At 44.6% G+C, this 21,343-nt stretch overlaps 17 non-coding genes across 17 annotated transcripts; all 17 read left to right on the top strand.

Moving 5' to 3' along the window:
* The first annotated feature begins 448 nt into the window (after positions 1-448).
* On the top strand, positions 449-520 carry trnae-cuc (transfer RNA glutamic acid (anticodon CUC)). Its single transcript has one exon. It is a non-coding gene; the product is annotated as a tRNA-Glu (tRNA).
* Positions 521-2,423: 1,903 nt separating this feature from the next.
* trnae-cuc (transfer RNA glutamic acid (anticodon CUC)) lies at positions 2,424-2,495 on the top strand. The gene has a single exon. It is a non-coding gene; the product is annotated as a tRNA-Glu (tRNA).
* Positions 2,496-3,612: 1,117 nt separating this feature from the next.
* Positions 3,613-3,684, top strand: trnad-guc (transfer RNA aspartic acid (anticodon GUC)). The gene has a single exon. It is a non-coding gene; the product is annotated as a tRNA-Asp (tRNA).
* A 716-nt stretch (positions 3,685-4,400) lies between these two features.
* trnae-uuc (transfer RNA glutamic acid (anticodon UUC)) lies at positions 4,401-4,472 on the top strand. The gene has a single exon. It is a non-coding gene; the product is annotated as a tRNA-Glu (tRNA).
* A 1,903-nt stretch (positions 4,473-6,375) lies between these two features.
* On the top strand, positions 6,376-6,447 carry trnae-cuc (transfer RNA glutamic acid (anticodon CUC)). The gene has a single exon. It is a non-coding gene; the product is annotated as a tRNA-Glu (tRNA).
* Positions 6,448-7,564: 1,117 nt separating this feature from the next.
* On the top strand, positions 7,565-7,636 carry trnad-guc (transfer RNA aspartic acid (anticodon GUC)). Its single transcript has one exon. It is a non-coding gene; the product is annotated as a tRNA-Asp (tRNA).
* A 716-nt stretch (positions 7,637-8,352) lies between these two features.
* Positions 8,353-8,424, top strand: trnae-uuc (transfer RNA glutamic acid (anticodon UUC)). Its single transcript has one exon. It is a non-coding gene; the product is annotated as a tRNA-Glu (tRNA).
* Positions 8,425-10,327: 1,903 nt separating this feature from the next.
* Positions 10,328-10,399, top strand: trnae-cuc (transfer RNA glutamic acid (anticodon CUC)). Its single transcript has one exon. It is a non-coding gene; the product is annotated as a tRNA-Glu (tRNA).
* A 1,117-nt stretch (positions 10,400-11,516) lies between these two features.
* trnad-guc (transfer RNA aspartic acid (anticodon GUC)) lies at positions 11,517-11,588 on the top strand. Its single transcript has one exon. It is a non-coding gene; the product is annotated as a tRNA-Asp (tRNA).
* A 716-nt stretch (positions 11,589-12,304) lies between these two features.
* On the top strand, positions 12,305-12,376 carry trnae-cuc (transfer RNA glutamic acid (anticodon CUC)). Its single transcript has one exon. It is a non-coding gene; the product is annotated as a tRNA-Glu (tRNA).
* A 1,117-nt stretch (positions 12,377-13,493) lies between these two features.
* trnad-guc (transfer RNA aspartic acid (anticodon GUC)) lies at positions 13,494-13,565 on the top strand. Its single transcript has one exon. It is a non-coding gene; the product is annotated as a tRNA-Asp (tRNA).
* A 715-nt stretch (positions 13,566-14,280) lies between these two features.
* Positions 14,281-14,352, top strand: trnae-uuc (transfer RNA glutamic acid (anticodon UUC)). Its single transcript has one exon. It is a non-coding gene; the product is annotated as a tRNA-Glu (tRNA).
* A 1,903-nt stretch (positions 14,353-16,255) lies between these two features.
* Positions 16,256-16,327, top strand: trnae-cuc (transfer RNA glutamic acid (anticodon CUC)). The gene has a single exon. It is a non-coding gene; the product is annotated as a tRNA-Glu (tRNA).
* A 1,117-nt stretch (positions 16,328-17,444) lies between these two features.
* Positions 17,445-17,516, top strand: trnad-guc (transfer RNA aspartic acid (anticodon GUC)). The gene has a single exon. It is a non-coding gene; the product is annotated as a tRNA-Asp (tRNA).
* Positions 17,517-18,232: 716 nt separating this feature from the next.
* Positions 18,233-18,304, top strand: trnae-cuc (transfer RNA glutamic acid (anticodon CUC)). Its single transcript has one exon. It is a non-coding gene; the product is annotated as a tRNA-Glu (tRNA).
* Positions 18,305-19,421: 1,117 nt separating this feature from the next.
* trnad-guc (transfer RNA aspartic acid (anticodon GUC)) lies at positions 19,422-19,493 on the top strand. The gene has a single exon. It is a non-coding gene; the product is annotated as a tRNA-Asp (tRNA).
* A 715-nt stretch (positions 19,494-20,208) lies between these two features.
* On the top strand, positions 20,209-20,280 carry trnae-cuc (transfer RNA glutamic acid (anticodon CUC)). Its single transcript has one exon. It is a non-coding gene; the product is annotated as a tRNA-Glu (tRNA).
* The last annotated feature ends 1,063 nt before the right edge of the window (positions 20,281-21,343 follow it).

Genomic DNA, 21,343 nt, shown 5'->3' with positions numbered 1-21,343 from the left:
CGTTCACATCACGGCATCGTCAGGCCAAGACACAATCAGAAAACAATTTCCATTTGGATTGTGAACAATGGTTAGAATGTGAGTCTTTACTGTTTATCCAGTCTTGAATGGTACAGACAATGCGCGTCAGGAGGAAGGATAATCACAGGATAATGATGTGTGAATTGTCTAATGCGAGTGCAGAGAGTAAGATATTGTAAATCCGAACAGCATGGCGAGGGGTTGGAATCGTGTGGCTTGAAGCCAAGATCCCGGTTGAGGCCTTCCTCGTGTACGTAGAACTTTCCTGTCAGTTTCTGCTGGGCCATTCTGCGTTGTCATGTGTCATGAAGATCGCCTTGGGGAACGCTGACCCGAAGATGGGAGGCCGATTGACCGAGTCTGTCGAAGTGTTCCCAGAATAGAAAGTGACACTGTTGGCTGGTCAGTCCGACCCGGTTGCATGTGCTCCCTGGTGGTCTAGTGGTTAGGATTCGGCGTTCTCACCGCCGCGGCCCGGGTTCGATTCCCGGTCAGGGAATGTTATTTTCATTCCCAAAACAACTGATCACATCACAAAGGGGCTTTGGAAGAGAACTTAATTAATCACTCATATTGAAAACGTCCAGCAATTTGTTCTGCAATAATTCAAATGTTTGTTAAACTACCAACTATATTTGGGATGTCAAGCCAAGCTGATAAGTGATCCTCGTGTCAGCGTCTCCATTATTAACCTGAGCTCAGCGTTGGGACAGAACAAGGTGGCGAAATGGTGAATCGTCTGCCCTGACTCGATCGGACAAAGTGGCTGCCTTTTCCGCTGCAGGCATGACGTGGTTCGATCTTTCAGAAACTGCTTAGAACTGTGTATTATTTTTCGAATCCGTCGCTACACCATGGAGTTTTAATTGAGCACCTTAAAATAATCATGGGAGACACAGAATATCTAAACAACGACTTCAAGATTTTAGAAACGGTTTGGAATCTGGCTTCATTTTCCAGTGGCTGGCAGAGATGTGCACGAATATGATGTGAACTGAGGCAGCATTGATCAAACAAATCTATATCAAACAATTGATGATGTGGTCGTTGCTGCAGAACAAATTCTTCCCATAATTATGTGTGATTGGCAATGATAATTTTAATGAATCTGCAACTATACCACGGTCAATCCAAAAGAACACCATGAACAAAATCTCAGCTGTCAGCAACTTTGGACTTCCAGCGTTTTGGGAGGGAACAATTATGAATTTCCAGCCATTAGATAAAAGCAAAATACTGCAGATGCTGAAATCAGAAAGAACAAACAAAAGTGCTGGAACATATCAGCAGCTCTGACGCGACCTGTTGAGAGAGAGCAGCTGAATCAGTCCAACATGTTCAGATTTGCAGACATGCCATCTTTGCTCCACAATGAAAAAGAACATGCAAGCGCTCCATTCGATCTCCACCTTCTTGATGTTTTCATGCGTCCCTTTCAATCTCTTTACTGCTCATCTACAAGACGCAGTCAATTGGGTAAAGCTGCAGTTTGCTCCATTAAATAGCACTCCGTAATCGGCACAGAAAACACGTCTCGGCACAGTTCTGACGTTCCTCGACAACAAATCTATAATGCGTAGCTCAGCTCAATGTGCTCGCACCCGGGGAGCATTGCTTCCTCGTTAGTATAGTGGTTAGTATCCCCGCCTGTCACGCGGGAGACCGGGTACAATTCCCCGACGGGGAGTTTATCGCAATTTTCGTGAATCAAATTGCACATTTGATGTCGCCAACATTTGAAAGTGAAAATAATAACTCTCAAAGCAATACGCTTTCCAAAATGTCACTCTTTATATGCCCTTGAAAGATTCCTTCGCAGCATTCAATTCATCCACCATCATTCAATTCTGCAACATTTTACTCTACTCTGATGTAGACCTGCCGGCATTGGATTGGCGGGGGAACACGAGAATTCCCACAAAAATAGCTGAAGGTCCACCAGGTGAACGGAGTTACGTTCAATCACGGCATCGTCAGGCCAAGACACAATCAGAAAACAATTTCCATTTGGATTGTGAACAATGGTTAGAATGTGAGTCTTTACTGTTTATCCAGTGTTGAAAGGTACAGACAATGCGCGTCAGGAGGAAGGATAATCACAGGATAATGATGTGTGAATTGTCTAATGCGAGTGCAGAGAGTAAGATATTGTAAATCCGAACAGCATGGCGAGGGGTTGGAATCGTGTGACTTGAAGCCAAGATCCCGGTTGAGGCCTTCCTCGTGTACGTAGAACTTTCCTGTCAGTTTCTGTTGGGCCATTCTGCGTTGTCATGTGTCATGAAGATCGCCTTGGGGAACGCTGACCCGAAGATGGGAGGCCGATTGACCGAGTCTGTCGAAGTGTTCCCAGAATAGAAAGTGACACTGTTGGCTGGTCAGTCCGACCCGGTTGCATGTGCTCCCTGGTGGTCTAGTGGTTAGGATTCGGCGTTCTCACCGCCGCGGCCCGGGTTCGATTCCCGGTCAGGGAATGTTATTTTCATTCCCAAAACAACTGATCACATCACAAAGGGGCTTTGGAAGAGAACTTAATTAATCACTCATATTGAAAACGTCCAGCAATTTGTTCTGCAATAATTCAAATGTTTGTTAAACTACCAACTGTATTTGGGATGTCAAGCCAAGCTGATAAGTGATCCTCGTGTCAGCGTCTCCATTATTAACCTGAGCTCAGCGTTGGGACAGAACAAGGTGGCGAAATGGTGAATCGTCTGCCCTGACTCGATCGGACAAAGTGGCTGCCTTTTCCGCTGCAGGCATGACGTGGTTCGATCTTTCAGAAACTGCTTAGAACTGTGTATTATTTTTCGAATCCGTCGCTACACCATGGAGTTTTAATTGAGCACCTTAAAATAATCATGGGAGACACAGAATATCTAAACAACGACTTCAAGATTTTAGAAACGGTTTGGAATCTGGCTTCATTTTCCAGTGGCTGGCAGAGATGTGCACGAATATGATGTGAACTGAGGCAGCATTGATCAAACAAATCTATATCAAACAATTGATGATGTGGTCGTTGCTGCAGAACAAATTCTTCCCATAATTATGTGTGATTGGCAATGATAATTTTAATGAATCTGCAACTATACCACGGTCAATCCAAAAGAACACCATGAACAAACTCTCAGCTGTCAGCAACTTTGGACTTCCAGCGTTTTGGGAGGGAACAATTATGAATTTCCAGCCATTAGATAAAAGCAAAATACTGCAGATGCTGAAATCAGAAAGAACAAACAAAAGTGCTGGAACATATCAGCAGCTCTGACGCGACCTGTTGAGAGAGAGCAGCTGAATCAGTCCAACATGTTCAGATTTGCAGACATGCCATCTTTGCTCCACAATGAAAAAGAACATGCAAGCGCTCCATTCGATCTCCACCTTCTTGATGTTTTCATGCGTCCCTTTCAATCTCTTTACTGCTCATCTACAAGACGCAGTCAATTGGGTAAAGCTGCAGTTTGCTCCATTAAATAGCACTCCGTAATCGGCACAGAAAACACGTCTCGGCACAGTTCTGACGTTCCTCGACAACAAATCTATAATGCGTAGCTCAGCTCAATGTGCTCGCACCCGGGGAGCATTGCTTCCTCGTTAGTATAGTGGTTAGTATCCCCGCCTGTCACGCGGGAGACCGGGGTTCAATTCCCCGACGGGGAGTTTATCGCAATTTTCGTGAATCAAATTGCACATTTGATGTCGCCAACATTTGAAAGTGAAAATAATAACTCTCAAAGCAATACGCTTTCCAAAATGTCACCCTTTATATGCCTTTGAAAGATTCCTTCGCAGCATTCAATTCATCCACCATCATTCAATTCTGCAACATTTTACTCTACTCTGATGTGGACCTGCCGGCATTGGATTGGCGGGGGAACACGAGAATTCTCACAAAAATAGCTGAAGGTCCACCAGGTGAACGGAGTTACGTTCACATCACGGCATCGTCAGGCCAAGACACAATCAGAAAACAATTTCCATTTGGATTGTGAACAATGGTTAGAATGTGAGTCTTTACTGTTTATCCAGTCTTGAATGGTACAGACAATGCGCGTCAGGAGGAAGGATAATCACAGGATAATGATGTGTGAATTGTCTAATGCGAGTGCAGAGAGTAAGATATTGTAAATCCGAACAGCATGGCGAGGGGTTGGAATCGTGTGGCTTGAAGCCAAGATCCCGGTTGAGGCCTTCCTCGTGTACGTAGAACTTTCCTGTCAGTTTCTGCTGGGCCATTCTGCGTTGTCATGTGTCATGAAGATCGCCTTGGGGAACGCTGACCCGAAGATGGGAGGCCGATTGACCGAGTCTGTCGAAGTGTTCCCAGAATAGAAAGTGACACTGTTGGCTGGTCAGTCCGACCCGGTTGCACGTGTTCCCTGGTGGTCTAGTGGTTAGGATTCGGCGTTTTCACCGCCGCGGCCCGGGTTCGATTCCCGGTCAGGGAATGTTACTTTCATTCCCAAAACAACTGATCACATCACAAAGGGGCTTTGGAAGAGAACTTAATTAATCACTCATATTGAAAACGTCCAGCAATTTGTTCTGCAATAATTCAAATGTTTGTTAAACTACCAACTGTATTTGGGATGTCAAGCCAAGCTGATAAGTGATCCTCGTGTCAGCGTCTCCATTATTAACCTGAGCTCAGCGTTGGGACAGAACAAGGTGGCGAAATGGTGAATCGTCTGCCCTGACTCGATCGGACAAAGTGGCTGCCTTTTCCGCTGCAGGCATGACGTGGTTCGATCTTTCAGAAACTGCTTAGAACTGTGTATTATTTTTCGAATCCGTCGCTACACCATGGAGTTTTAATTGAGCACCTTAAAATAATCATGGGAGACACAGAATATCTAAACAACGACTTCAAGATTTTAGAAACGGTTTGGAATCTGGCTTCATTTTCCAGTGGCTGGCAGAGATGTGCACGAATATGATGTGAACTGAGGCACCATTGATCAAAAAAATCTATATCAAACAATTGATGATGTGGTCGTTGCTGCAGAACAAATTCTTCCCATAATTATGTGTGATTGGCAATGATAATTTTAATGAATCTGCAACTATACCACGGTCAATCCAAAAGAACACCATGAACAAAATCTCAGCTGTCAGCAACTTTGGACTTCCAGCGTTTTGGGAGGGAACAATTATGAATTTCCAGCCATTAGATAAAAGCAAAATACTGCAGATGCTGAAATCAGAAAGAATTAACAAAAGTGCTGGAACATATCAGCAGCTCTGACGCGACCTGTTGAGAGAGAGCAGCTAAATCAGTCCAACATGTTCAGATTTGCAGACATGCCATCTTTGCTCCACAATGAAAAAGAACATGCAAGCGCTCCTTTCGATCTCCACCTTCTTGATGTTTTCATGCGTCCCTTTCAATCTCTTTACTGCTCATCTACAAGACGCAGCCAATTGGGTAAAGCTGCAGTTTGCTCCATTAAATAGCACTCCGTAATCGGCACAGAAAACACGTCTCGGCACAGTTCTGACGTTCCTCGACAACAAATCTATAATGCGTAGCTCAGCTCAATGTGCTCGCACCCGGGGAGCATTGCTTCCTCGTTAGTATAGTGGTTAGTATCCCCGCCTGTCACGCGGGAGACCGGGTACAATTCCCCGACGGGGAGTTTATCGCAATTTTCGTGAATCAAATTGCACATTTGATGTCGCCAACATTTGAAAGTGAAAATAATAACTCTCAAAGCAATACGCTTTCCAAAATGTCACTCTTTATATGCCCTTGAAAGATTCCTTCGCAGCATTCAATTCATCCACCATCATTCAATTCTGCAACATTTTACTCTACTCTGATGTAGACCTGCCGGCATTGGATTGGCGGGGGAACACGAGAATTCCCACAAAAATAGCTGAAGGTCCACCAGGTGAACGGAGTTACGTTCAATCACGGCATCGTCAGGCCAAGACACAATCAGAAAACAATTTCCATTTGGATTGTGAACAATGGTTAGAATGTGAGTCTTTACTGTTTATCCAGTGTTGAAAGGTACAGACAATGCGCGTCAGGAGGAAGGATAATCACAGGATAATGATGTGTGAATTGTCTAATGCGAGTGCAGAGAGTAAGATATTGTAAATCCGAACAGCATGGCGAGGGGTTGGAATCGTGTGACTTGAAGCCAAGATCCCGGTTGAGGCCTTCCTCGTGTACGTAGAACTTTCCTGTCAGTTTCTGTTGGGCCATTCTGCGTTGTCATGTGTCATGAAGATCGCCTTGGGGAACGCTGACCCGAAGATGGGAGGCCGATTGACCGAGTCTGTCGAAGTGTTCCCAGAATAGAAAGTGACACTGTTGGCTGGTCAGTCCGACCCGGTTGCATGTGCTCCCTGGTGGTCTAGTGGTTAGGATTCGGCGTTCTCACCGCCGCGGCCCGGGTTCGATTCCCGGTCAGGGAATGTTATTTTCATTCCCAAAACAACTGATCACATCACAAAGGGGCTTTGGAAGAGAACTTAATTAATCACTCATATTGAAAACGTCCAGCAATTTGTTCTGCAATAATTCAAATGTTTGTTAAACTACCAACTGTATTTGGGATGTCAAGCCAAGCTGATAAGTGATCCTCGTGTCAGCGTCTCCATTATTAACCTGAGCTCAGCGTTGGGACAGAACAAGGTGGCGAAATGGTGAATCGTCTGCCCTGACTCGATCGGACAAAGTGGCTGCCTTTTCCGCTGCAGGCATGACGTGGTTCGATCTTTCAGAAACTGCTTAGAACTGTGTATTATTTTTCGAATCCGTCGCTACACCATGGAGTTTTAATTGAGCACCTTAAAATAATCATGGGAGACACAGAATATCTAAACAACGACTTCAAGATTTTAGAAACGGTTTGGAATCTGGCTTCATTTTCCAGTGGCTGGCAGAGATGTGCACGAATATGATGTGAACTGAGGCAGCATTGATCAAACAAATCTATATCAAACAATTGATGATGTGGTCGTTGCTGCAGAACAAATTCTTCCCATAATTATGTGTGATTGGCAATGATAATTTTAATGAATCTGCAACTATACCACGGTCAATCCAAAAGAACACCATGAACAAAATCTCAGCTGTCAGCAACTTTGGACTTCCAGCGTTTTGGGAGGGAACAATTATGAATTTCCAGCCATTAGATAAAAGCAAAATACTGCAGATGCTGAAATCAGAAAGAACAAACAAAAGTGCTGGAACATATCAGCAGCTCTGACGCGACCTGTTGAGAGAGAGCAGCTGAATCAGTCCAACATGTTCAGATTTGCAGACATGCCATCTTTGCTCCACAATGAAAAAGAACATGCAAGCGCTCCATTCGATCTCCACCTTCTTGATGTTTTCATGCGTCCCTTTCAATCTCTTTACTGCTCATCTACAAGACGCAGTCAATTGGGTAAAGCTGCAGTTTGCTCCATTAAATAGCACTCCGTAATCGGCACAGAAAACACGTCTCGGCACAGTTCTGACGTTCCTCGACAACAAATCTATAATGCGTAGCTCAGCTCAATGTGCTCGCACCCGGGGAGCATTGCTTCCTCGTTAGTATAGTGGTTAGTATCCCCGCCTGTCACGCGGGAGACCGGGGTTCAATTCCCCGACGGGGAGTTTATCGCAATTTTCGTGAATCAAATTGCACATTTGATGTCGCCAACATTTGAAAGTGAAAATAATAACTCTCAAAGCAATACGCTTTCCAAAATGTCACCCTTTATATGCCTTTGAAAGATTCCTTCGCAGCATTCAATTCATCCACCATCATTCAATTCTGCAACATTTTACTCTACTCTGATGTGGACCTGCCGGCATTGGATTGGCGGGGGAACACGAGAATTCTCACAAAAATAGCTGAAGGTCCACCAGGTGAACGGAGTTACGTTCACATCACGGCATCGTCAGGCCAAGACACAATCAGAAAACAATTTCCATTTGGATTGTGAACAATGGTTAGAATGTGAGTCTTTACTGTTTATCCAGTCTTGAATGGTACAGACAATGCGCGTCAGGAGGAAGGATAATCACAGGATAATGATGTGTGAATTGTCTAATGCGAGTGCAGAGAGTAAGATATTGTAAATCCGAACAGCATGGCGAGGGGTTGGAATCGTGTGGCTTGAAGCCAAGATCCCGGTTGAGGCCTTCCTCGTGTACGTCGAACTTTCCTGTCAGTTTCTGCTGGGCCATTCTGCGTTGTCATGTGTCATGAAGATCGCCTTGGGGAACGCTGACCCGAAGATGGGAGGCCGATTGACCGAGTCTGTCGAAGTGTTCCCAGAATAGAAAGTGACACTGTTGGCTGGTCAGTCCGACCCGGTTGCACGTGTTCCCTGGTGGTCTAGTGGTTAGGATTCGGCGTTTTCACCGCCGCGGCCCGGGTTCGATTCCCGGTCAGGGAATGTTACTTTCATTCCCAAAACAACTGATCACATCACAAAGGGGCTTTGGAAGAGAACTTAATTAATCACTCATATTGAAAACGTCCAGCAATTTGTTCTGCAATAATTCAAATGTTTGTTAAACTACCAACTGTATTTGGGATGTCAAGCCAAGCTGATAAGTGATCCTCGTGTCAGCGTCTCCATTATTAACCTGAGCTCAGCGTTGGGACAGAACAAGGTGGCGAAATGGTGAATCGTCTGCCCTGACTCGATCGGACAAAGTGGCTGCCTTTTCCGCTGCAGGCATGACGTGGTTCGATCTTTCAGAAACTGCTTAGAACTGTGTATTATTTTTCGAATCCGTCGCTACACCATGGAGTTTTAATTGAGCACCTTAAAATAATCATGGGAGACACAGAATATCTAAACAACGACTTCAAGATTTTAGAAACGGTTTGGAATCTGGCTTCATTTTCCAGTGGCTGGCAGAGATGTGCACGAATATGATGTGAACTGAGGCACCATTGATCAAAAAAATCTATATCAAACAATTGATGATGTGGTCGTTGCTGCAGAACAAATTCTTCCCATAATTATGTGTGATTGGCAATGATAATTTTAATGAATCTGCAACTATACCACGGTCAATCCAAAAGAACACCATGAACAAAATCTCAGCTGTCAGCAACTTTGGACTTCCAGCGTTTTGGGAGGGAACAATTATGAATTTCCAGCCATTAGATAAAAGCAAAATACTGCAGATGCTGAAATCAGAAAGAATTAACAAAAGTGCTGGAACATATCAGCAGCTCTGACGCGACCTGTTGAGAGAGAGCAGCTAAATCAGTCCAACATGTTCAGATTTGCAGACATGCCATCTTTGCTCCACAATGAAAAAGAACATGCAAGCGCTCCTTTCGATCTCCACCTTCTTGATGTTTTCATGCGTCCCTTTCAATCTCTTTACTGCTCATCTACAAGACGCAGCCAATTGGGTAAAGCTGCAGTTTGCTCCATTAAATAGCACTCCGTAATCGGCACAGAAAACACGTCTCGGCACAGTTCTGACGTTCCTCGACAACAAATCTATAATGCGTAGCTCAGCTCAATGTGCTCGCACCCGGGGAGCATTGCTTCCTCGTTAGTATAGTGGTTAGTATCCCCGCCTGTCACGCGGGAGACCGGGTACAATTCCCCGACGGGGAGTTTATCGCAATTTTCGTGAATCAAATTGCACATTTGATGTCGCCAACATTTGAAAGTGAAAATAATAACTCTCAAAGCAATACGCTTTCCAAAATGTCACTCTTTATATGCCCTTGAAAGATTCCTTCGCAGCATTCAATTCATCCACCATCATTCAATTCTGCAACATTTTACTCTACTCTGATGTAGACCTGCCGGCATTGGATTGGCGGGGGAACACGAGAATTCCCACAAAAATAGCTGAAGGTCCACCAGGTGAACGGAGTTACGTTCAATCACGGCATCGTCAGGCCAAGACACAATCAGAAAACAATTTCCATTTGGATTGTGAACAATGGTTAGAATGTGAGTCTTTACTGTTTATCCAGTGTTGAAAGGTACAGACAATGCGCGTCAGGAGGAAGGATAATCACAGGATAATGATGTGTGAATTGTCTAATGCGAGTGCAGAGAGTAAGATATTGTAAATCCGAACAGCATGGCGAGGGGTTGGAATCGTGTGACTTGAAGCCAAGATCCCGGTTGAGGCCTTCCTCGTGTACGTAGAACTTTCCTGTCAGTTTCTGTTGGGCCATTCTGCGTTGTCATGTGTCATGAAGATCGCCTTGGGGAACGCTGACCCGAAGATGGGAGGCCGATTGACCGAGTCTGTCGAAGTGTTCCCAGAATAGAAAGTGACACTGTTGGCTGGTCAGTCCGACCCGGTTGCATGTGCTCCCTGGTGGTCTAGTGGTTAGGATTCGGCGTTCTCACCGCCGCGGCCCGGGTTCGATTCCCGGTCAGGGAATGTTATTTTCATTCCCAAAACAACTGATCACATCACAAAGGGGCTTTGGAAGAGAACTTAATTAATCACTCATATTGAAAACGTCCAGCAATTTGTTCTGCAATAATTCAAATGTTTGTTAAACTACCAACTGTATTTGGGATGTCAAGCCAAGCTGATAAGTGATCCTCGTGTCAGCGTCTCCATTATTAACCTGAGCTCAGCGTTGGGACAGAACAAGGTGGCGAAATGGTGAATCGTCTGCCCTGACTCGATCGGACAAAGTGGCTGCCTTTTCCGCTGCAGGCATGACGTGGTTCGATCTTTCAGAAACTGCTTAGAACTGTGTATTATTTTTCGAATCCGTCGCTACACCATGGAGTTTTAATTGAGCACCTTAAAATAATCATGGGAGACACAGAATATCTAAACAACGACTTCAAGATTTTAGAAACGGTTTGGAATCTGGCTTCATTTTCCAGTGGCTGGCAGAGATGTGCACGAATATGATGTGAACTGAGGCAGCATTGATCAAACAAATCTATATCAAACAATTGATGATGTGGTCGTTGCTGCAGAACAAATTCTTCCCATAATTATGTGTGATTGGCAATGATAATTTTAATGAATCTGCAACTATACCACGGTCAATCCAAAAGAACACCATGAACAAAATCTCAGCTGTCAGCAACTTTGGACTTCCAGCGTTTTGGGAGGGAACAATTATGAATTTCCAGCCATTAGATAAAAGCAAAATACTGCAGATGCTGAAATCAGAAAGAACAAACAAAAGTGCTGGAACATATCAGCAGCTCTGACGCGACCTGTTGAGAGAGAGCAGCTGAATCAGTCCAACATGTTCAGATTTGCAGACATGCCATCTTTGCTCCACAATGAAAAAGAACATGCAAGCGCTCCATTCGATCTCCACCTTCTTGATGTTTTCATGCGTCCCTTTCAATCTCTTTACTGCTCATCTACAAGACGCAGTCAATTGGGTAAAGCTGCAGTTTGCTCCATTAAATAGCACTCCGTAATCGGCACAGAAAACACGTCTCGGCACAGTTCTGACGTTCCTCGACAACAAATCTATAATGCGTAGCTCAGCTCAATGTGCTCGCACCCGGGGAGCATTGCTTCCTCGTTAGTATAGTGGTTAGTATCCCCGCCTGTCACGCGGGAGACCGGGGTTCAATTCCCCGACGGGGAGTTTATCGCAATTTTCGTGAATCAAATTGCACATTTGATGTCGCCAACATTTGAAAGTGAAAATAATAACTCTCAAAGCAATACGCTTTCCAAAATGTCACCCTTTATATGCCTTTGAAAGATTCCTTCGCAGCATTCAATTCATCCACCATCATTCAATTCTGCAACATTTTACTCTACTCTGATGTGGACCTGCCGGCATTGGATTGGCGGGGGAACACGAGAATTCTCACAAAAATAGCTGAAGGTCCACCAGGTGAACGGAGTTACGTTCACATCACGGCATCGTCAGGCCAAGACACAATCAGAAAACAATTTCCATTTGGATTGTGAACAATGGTTAGAATGTGAGTCTTTACTGTTTATCCAGTCTTGAATGGTACAGACAATGCGCGTCAGGAGGAAGGATAATCACAGGATAATGATGTGTGAATTGTCTAATGCGAGTGCAGAGAGTAAGATATTGTAAATCCGAACAGCATGGCGAGGGGTTGGAATCGTGTGGCTTGAAGCCAAGATCCCGGTTGAGGCCTTCCTCGTGTACGTCGAACTTTCCTGTCAGTTTCTGCTGGGCCATTCTGCGTTGTCATGTGTCATGAAGATCGCCTTGGGGAACGCTGACCCGAAGATGGGAGGCCGATTGACCGAGTCTGTCGAAGTGTTCCCAGAATAGAAAGTGACACTGTTGGCTGGTCAGTCCGACCCGGTTGCATGTGCTCCCTGGTGGTCTAGTGGTTAGGATTCGGCGTTCTCACCGCCGCGGCCCGGGTTCGATTCCCGGTCAGGGAATGTTATTTTCATTCCCAAAACAACTGATCACATCACAAAGGGGCTTTGGAAGAGAACTTAATTAATCACTCATATTGAAAACGTCCAGCAATTTGTTCTGCAATAATTCAAATGTTTGTTAAACTACCAACTATATTTGGGATGTCAAGCCAAGCTGATAAGTGATCCTCGTGTCAGCGTCTCCATTATTAACCTGAGCTCAGCGTTGGGACAGAACAAGGTGGCGAAATGGTGAATCGTCTGCCCTGACTCGATCGGACAAAGTGGCTGCCTTTTCCGCTGCAGGCATGACGTGGTTCGATCTTTCAGAAACTGCTTAGAACTGTGTATTATTTTTCGAATCCGTCGCTACACCATGGAGTTTTAATTGAGCACCTTAAAATAATCATGGGAGACACAGAATATCTAAACAACGACTTCAAGATTTTAGAAACGGTTTGGAATCTGGCTTCATTTTCCAGTGGCTGGCAGAGATGTGCACGAATATGATGTGAACTGAGGCAGCATTGATCAAACAAATCTATATCAAACAATTGATGATGTGGTCGTTGCTGCAGAACAAATTCTTCCCATAATTATGTGTGATTGGCAATGATAATTTTAATGAATCTGCAACTATACCACGGTCAATCCAAAAGAACACCATGAACAAAATCTCAGCTGTCAGCAACTTTGGACTTCCAGCGTTTTGGGAGGGAACAATTATGAATTTCCAGCCATTAGATAAAAGCAAAATACTGCAGATGCTGAAATCAGAAAGAACAAACAAAAGTGCTGGAACATATCAGCAGCTCTGACGCGACCTGTTGAGAGAGAGCAGCTAAATCAATCCAACATGTTCAGATTTGCAGACATGCCATCTTTGCTCCACAATGAAAAAGAACATGCAAGCGCTCCATTCGATCTCCACCTTCTTGATGTTTTCATGCGTCCCTTTCAATCTCTTTACTGCTCATCTACAAGACGCAGTCAATTGGGTAAAGCTGCAGTTTGCTCCATTAAATAGCACTCCGTAATCGGCACAGAAAACACGTCTCGGCACAGTTCTGACGTTCCTCGACAACAAATCTATAATGCGTAGCTCAGCTCAATGTGCTCGCACCCGGGGAGCATTGCTTCCTCGTTAGTATAGTGGTTAGTATCCCCGCCTGTCACGCGGGAGACCGGGGTTCAATTCCCCGACGGGGAGTTTATCGCAATTTTCGTGAATCAAATTGCACATTTGATGTCGCCAACATTTGAAAGTGAAAATAATAACTCTCAAAGCAATACGCTTTCCAAAATGTCACTCTTTATATGCCCTTGAAAGATTCCTTCGCAGCATTCAATTCATCCACCATCATTCAATTCTGCAACATTTTACTCTACTCTGATGTAGACCTGCCGGCATTGGATTGGCGGGGGAACACGAGAATTCCCACAAAAATAGCTGAAGGTCCACCAGGTGAACGGAGTTACGTTCAATCACGGCATCGTCAGGCCAAGACACAATCAGAAAACAATTTCCATTTGGATTGTGAACAATGGTTAGAATGTGAGTCTTTACTGTTTATCCAGTGTTGAAAGGTACAGACAATGCGCGTCAGGAGGAAGGATAATCACAGGATAATGATGTGTGAATTGTCTAATGCGAGTGCAGAGAGTAAGATATTGTAAATCCGAACAGCATGGCGAGGGGTTGGAATCGTGTGGCTTGAAGCCAAGATCCCGGTTGAGGCCTTCCTCGTGTACGTAGAACTTTCCTGTCAGTTTCTGCTGGGCCATTCTGCGTTGTCATGTGTCATGAAGATCGCCTTGGGGAACGCTGACCCGAAGATGGGAGGCCGATTGACCGAGTCTGTCGAAGTGTTCCCAGAATAGAAAGTGACACTGTTGGCTGGTCAGTCCGACCCGGTTGCACGTGTTCCCTGGTGGTCTAGTGGTTAGGATTCGGCGTTTTCACCGCCGCGGCCCGGGTTCGATTCCCGGTCAGGGAATGTTACTTTCATTCCCAAAACAACTGATCACATCACAAAGGGGCTTTGGAAGAGAACTTAATTAATCACTCATATTGAAAACGTCCAGCAATTTGTTCTGCAATAATTCAAATGTTTGTTAAACTACCAACTGTATTTGGGATGTCAAGCCAAGCTGATAAGTGATCCTCGTGTCAGCGTCTCCATTATTAACCTGAGCTCAGCGTTGGGACAGAACAAGGTGGCGAAATGGTGAATCGTCTGCCCTGACTCGATCGGACAAAGTGGCTGCCTTTTCCGCTGCAGGCATGACGTGGTTCGATCTTTCAGAAACTGCTTAGAACTGTGTATTATTTTTCGAATCCGTCGCTACACCATGGAGTTTTAATTGAGCACCTTAAAATAATCATGGGAGACACAGAATATCTAAACAACGACTTCAAGATTTTAGAAACGGTTTGGAATCTGGCTTCATTTTCCAGTGGCTGGCAGAGATGTGCACGAATATGATGTGAACTGAGGCACCATTGATCAAAAAAATCTATATCAAACAATTGATGATGTGGTCGTTGCTGCAGAACAAATTCTTCCCATAATTATGTGTGATTGGCAATGATAATTTTAATGAATCTGCAACTATACCACGGTCAATCCAAAAGAACACCATGAACAAAATCTCAGCTGTCAGCAACTTTGGACTTCCAGCGTTTTGGGAGAGAACAATTATGAATTTCCAGCCATTAGATAAAAGCAAAATACTGCAGATGCTGAAATCAGAAAGAATTAACAAAAGTGCTGGAACATATCAGCAGCTCTGACGCGACCTGTTGAGAGAGAGCAGCTAAATCAGTCCAACATGTTCAGATTTGCAGACATGCCATCTTTGCTCCACAATGAAAAAGAACATGCAAGCGCTCCTTTCGATCTCCACCTTCTTGATGTTTTCATGCGTCCCTTTCAATCTCTTTACTGCTCATCTACAAGACGCAGCCAATTGGGTAAAGCTGCAGTTTGCTCCATTAAATAGCACTCCGTAATCGGCACAGAAAACACGTCTCGGCACAGTTCTGACGTTCCTCGACAACAAATCTATAATGCGTAGCTCAGCTCAATGTGCTCGCACCCGGGGAGCATTGCTTCCTCGTTAGTATAGTGGTTAGTATCCCCGCCTGTCACGCGGGAGACCGGGTACAATTCCCCGACGGGGAGTTTATCGCAATTTTCGTGAATCAAATTGCACATTTGATGTCGCCAACATTTGAAAGTGAAAATAATAACTCTCAAAGCAATACGCTTTCCAAAATGTCACTCTTTATATGCCCTTGAAAGATTCCTTCGCAGCATTCAATTCATCCACCATCATTCAATTCTGCAACATTTTACTCTACTCTGATGTAGACCTGCCGGCATTGGATTGGCGGGGGAACACGAGAATTCCCACAAAAATAGCTGAAGGTCCACCAGGTGAACGGAGTTACGTTCAATCACGGCATCGTCAGGCCAAGACACAATCAGAAAACAATTTCCATTTGGATTGTGAACAATGGTTAGAATGTGAGTCTTTACTGTTTATCCAGTGTTGAAAGGTACAGACAATGCGCGTCAGGAGGAAGGATAATCACAGGATAATGATGTGTGAATTGTCTAATGCGAGTGCAGAGAGTAAGATATTGTAAATCCGAACAGCATGGCGAGGGGTTGGAATCGTGTGACTTGAAGCCAAGATCCCGGTTGAGGCCTTCCTCGTGTACGTAGAACTTTCCTGTCAGTTTCTGTTGGGCCATTCTGCGTTGTCATGTGTCATGAAGATCGCCTTGGGGAACGCTGACCCGAAGATGGGAGGCCGATTGACCGAGTCTGTCGAAGTGTTCCCAGAATAGAAAGTGACACTGTTGGCTGGTCAGTCCGACCCGGTTGCATGTGCTCCCTGGTGGTCTAGTGGTTAGGATTCGGCGTTCTCACCGCCGCGGCCCGGGTTCGATTCCCGGTCAGGGAATGTTATTTTCATTCCCAAAACAACTGATCACATCACAAAGGGGCTTTGGAAGAGAACTTAATTAATCACTCATATTGAAAACGTCCAGCAATTTGTTCTGCAATAATTCAAATGTTTGTTAAACTACCAACTGTATTTGGGATGTCAAGCCAAGCTGATAAGTGATCCTCGTGTCAGCGTCTCCATTATTAACCTGAGCTCAGCGTTGGGACAGAACAAGGTGGCGAAATGGTGAATCGTCTGCCCTGACTCGATCGGACAAAGTGGCTGCCTTTTCCGCTGCAGGCATGACGTGGTTCGATCTTTCAGAAACTGCTTAGAACTGTGTATTATTTTTCGAATCCGTCGCTACACCATGGAGTTTTAATTGAGCACCTTAAAATAATCATGGGAGACACAGAATATCTAAACAACGACTTCAAGATTTTAGAAACGGTTTGGAATCTGGCTTCATTTTCCAGTGGCTGGCAGAGATGTGCACGAATATGATGTGAACTGAGGCAGCATTGATCAAACAAATCTATATCAAACAATTGATGATGTGGTCGTTGCTGCAGAACAAATTCTTCCCATAATTATGTGTGATTGGCAATGATAATTTTAATGAATCTGCAACTATACCACCGTCAATCCAAAAGAACACCATGAACAAAATCTCAGCTGTCAGCAACTTTGGACTTCCAGCGTTTTGGGAGGGAACAATTATGAATTTCCAGCCATTAGATAAAAGCAAAATACTGCAGATGCTGAAATCAGAAAGAACAAACAAAAGTGCTGGAACATATCAGCAGCTCTGACGCGACCTGTTGAGAGAGAGCAGCTGAATCAGTCCAACATGTTCAGATTTGCAGACATGCCATCTTTGCTCCACAATGAAAAAGAACATGCAAGCGCTCCATTCGATCTCCACCTTCTTGATGTTTTCATGCGTCCCTTTCAATCTCTTTACTGCTCATCTACAAGACGCAGTCAATTGGGTAAAGCTGCAGTTTGCTCCATTAAATAGCACTCCGTAATCGGCACAGAAAACACGTCTCGGCACAGTTCTGACGTTCCTCGACAACAAATCTATAATGCGTAGCTCAGCTCAATGTGCTCGCACCCGGGGAGCATTGCTTCCTCGTTAGTATAGTGGTTAGTATCCCCGCCTGTCACGCGGGAGACCGGGGTTCAATTCCCCGACGGGGAGTTTATCGCAATTTTCGTGAATCAAATTGCACATTTGATGTCGCCAACATTTGAAAGTGAAAATAATAACTCTCAAAGCAATACGCTTTCCAAAATGTCACCCTTTATATGCCTTTGAAAGATTCCTTCGCAGCATTCAATTCATCCACCATCATTCAATTCTGCAACATTTTACTCTACTCTGATGTGGACCTGCCGGCATTGGATTGGCGGGGGAACACGAGAATTCTCACAAAAATAGCTGAAGGTCCACCAGGTGAACGGAGTTACGTTCACATCACGGCATCGTCAGGCCAAGACACAATCAGAAAACAATTTCCATTTGGATTGTGAACAATGGTTAGAATGTGAGTCTTTACTGTTTATCCAGTCTTGAATGGTACAGACAATGCGCGTCAGGAGGAAGGATAATCACAGGATAATGATGTGTGAATTGTCTAATGCGAGTGCAGAGAGTAAGATATTGTAAATCCGAACAGCATGGCGAGGGGTTGGAATCGTGTGGCTTGAAGCCAAGATCCCGGTTGAGGCCTTCCTCGTGTACGTCGAACTTTCCTGTCAGTTTCTGCTGGGCCATTCTGCGTTGTCATGTGTCATGAAGATCGCCTTGGGGAACGCTGACCCGAAGATGGGAGGCCGATTGACCGAGTCTGTCGAAGTGTTCCCAGAATAGAAAGTGACACTGTTGGCTGGTCAGTCCGACCCGGTTGCATGTGCTCCCTGGTGGTCTAGTGGTTAGGATTCGGCGTTCTCACCGCCGCGGCCCGGGTTCGATTCCCGGTCAGGGAATGTTATTTTCATTCCCAAAACAACTGATCACATCACAAAGGGGCTTTGGAAGAGAACTTAATTAATCACTCATATTGAAAACGTCCAGCAATTTGTTCTGCAATAATTCAAATGTTTGTTAAACTACCAACTATATTTGGGATGTCAAGCCAAGCTGATAAGTGATCCTCGTGTCAGCGTCTCCATTATTAACCTGAGCTCAGCGTTGGGACAGAACAAGGTGGCGAAATGGTGAATCGTCTGCCCTGACTCGATCGGACAAAGTGGCTGCCTTTTCCGCTGCAGGCATGACGTGGTTCGATCTTTCAGAAACTGCTTAGAACTGTGTATTATTTTTCGAATCCGTCGCTACACCATGGAGTTTTAATTGAGCACCTTAAAATAATCATGGGAGACACAGAATATCTAAACAACGACTTCAAGATTTTAGAAACGGTTTGGAATCTGGCTTCATTTTCCAGTGGCTGGCAGAGATGTGCACGAATATGATGTGAACTGAGGCAGCATTGATCAAACAAATCTATATCAAACAATTGATGATGTGGTCGTTGCTGCAGAACAAATTCTTCCCATAATTATGTGTGATTGGCAATGATAATTTTAATGAATCTGCAACTATACCACGGTCAATCCAAAAGAACACCATGAACAAAATCTCAGCTGTCAGCAACTTTGGACTTCCAGCGTTTTGGGAGGGAACAATTATGAATTTCCAGCCATTAGATAAAAGCAAAATACTGCAGATGCTGAAATCAGAAAGAACAAACAAAAGTGCTGGAACATATCAGCAGCTCTGACGCGACCTGTTGAGAGAGAGCAGCTAAATCAATCCAACATGTTCAGATTTGCAGACATGCCATCTTTGCTCCACAATGAAAAAGAACATGCAAGCGCTCCATTCGATCTCCACCTTCTTGATGTTTTCATGCGTCCCTTTCAATCTCTTTACTGCTCATCTACAAGACGCAGTCAATTGGGTAAAGCTGCAGTTTGCTCCATTAAATAGCACTCCGTAATCGGCACAGAAAACACGTCTCGGCACAGTTCTGACGTTCCTCGACAACAAATCTATAATGCGTAGCTCAGCTCAATGTGCTCGCACCCGGGGAGCATTGCTTCCTCGTTAGTATAGTGGTTAGTATCCCCGCCTGTCACGCGGGAGACCGGGGTTCAATTCCCCGACGGGGAGTTTATCGCAATTTTCGTGAATCAAATTGCACATTTGATGTCGCCAACATTTGAAAGTGAAAATAATAACTCTCAAAGCAATACTCTTTCCAAAATGTCACTCTTTATATGCCTTTGAAAGATTCCTTCGCAGCATTCAATTCATCCACCATCATTCAATTCTGCAACATTTTACTCTACTCTGATGTGGACCTGCCGGCATTGGATGGCGGGGGAACACGAGAATTCTCACAAAAATAGCTGAAGGTCCACCAGGTGAACGGAGTTACGTTCACATCACGGCATCGTCAGGCCAAGACACAATCAGAAAACAATTTCCATTTGGATTGTGAACAATGGTTAGAATGTGAGTCTTTACTGTTTATCCAGTGTTGAAAGGTACAGACAATGCGCGTCAGGAGGAAGGATAATCACAGGATAATGATGTGTGAATTGTCTAATGCGAGTGCAGAGAGAAAGATATTGTAAATCCGAACAGCATGGCGAGGGGTTGGAATCGTGTGGCTTGAAGCCAAGATCCCGGTTGAGGCCTTCCTCGTGTACGTAGAACTTTCCTGTCAGTTTCTGCTGGGCCATTCTGCGTTGTCATGTGTCATGAAGATCGCCTTGGGGAACGCTGACCCGAAGATGGGAGGCCGATTGACCGAGTCTGTCGAAGTGTTCCCAGAATAGAAAGTGACACTGTTGGCTGGTCAGTCCGACCCGGTTGCATGTGCTCCCTGGTGGTCTAGTGGTTAGGATTCGGCGTTCTCACCGCCGCGGCCCGGGTTCGATTCCCGGTCAGGGAGTGTTATTTTCATTCCCAAAACAACTGATCACATCACAAAGGGGCTTTGGAAGAGAACTTAATTAATCACTCATATTGAAAACGTCCAGCAATTTGTTCTGCAATAATTCAAATGTTTGTTAAACTACCAACTATATTTGGGATGTCAAGCCAAGCTGATAAGTGATCCTCGTGTCAGCGTCTCCATTATTAACCTGAGCTCAGCGTTGGGACAGAACAAGGTGGCGAAATGGTGAATCGTCTGCCCTGACTCGATCGGACAAAGTGGCTGCCTTTTCCGCTGCAGGCATGACGTGGTTCGATCTTTCAGAAACTGCTTAGAACTGTGTATTATTTTTCGAATCCGTCGCTACACCATGGAGTTTTAATTGAGCACCTTAAAATAATCATGGGAGACACAGAATATCTAAACAACGACTTCAAGATTTTAGAAACGGTTTGGAATCTGGCTTCATTTTCCAGTGGCTGGCAGAGATGTGCACGAATATGATGTGAACTGAGGCAGCATTGATCAAACAAATCTATATCAAACAATTGATGATGTGGTCGTTGCTGCAGAACAAATTCTTCCCATAATTATGTGTGATTGGCAATGATAATTTTAATGAATCTGCAACTATACCACGGTCAATCCAAAAGAACACCATGAACAAAATCTCAGCTGTCAGCAACTTTGGACTTCCAGCGTTTTGGGAGGGAACAATTATGAATTTCCAGCCATTAGATAAAAGCAAAATACTGCAGATGCTGAAATCAGAAAGAACAAACAAAAGTGCTGGAACATATCAGCAGCTCTGACGCGACCTGTTGAGAGAGAGCAGCTAAATCAATCCAACATGTTCAGATTTGCAGACATGCCATCTTTGCTCCACAATGAAAAAGAACATGCAAGCGCTCCATTCGATCTCCACCTTCTTGATGTTTTCATGCGTCCCTTTCAATCTCTTTACTGCTCATCTACAAGACGCAGTCAATTGGGTAAAGCTGCAGTTTGCTCCATTAAATAGCACTCCGTAATCGGCACAGAAAACACGTCTCGGCACTGTTCTGACGTTCCTCGACAA

Source organism: Mustelus asterias, chromosome 8 (assembly GCF_964213995.1).
Source record: "Mustelus asterias chromosome 8, sMusAst1.hap1.1, whole genome shotgun sequence".
In the NCBI taxonomy this organism is placed as follows: Eukaryota; Metazoa; Chordata; class Chondrichthyes; order Carcharhiniformes; family Triakidae; genus Mustelus; species Mustelus asterias.
This window is presented reverse-complemented; position numbering and strand designations above follow the sequence as displayed.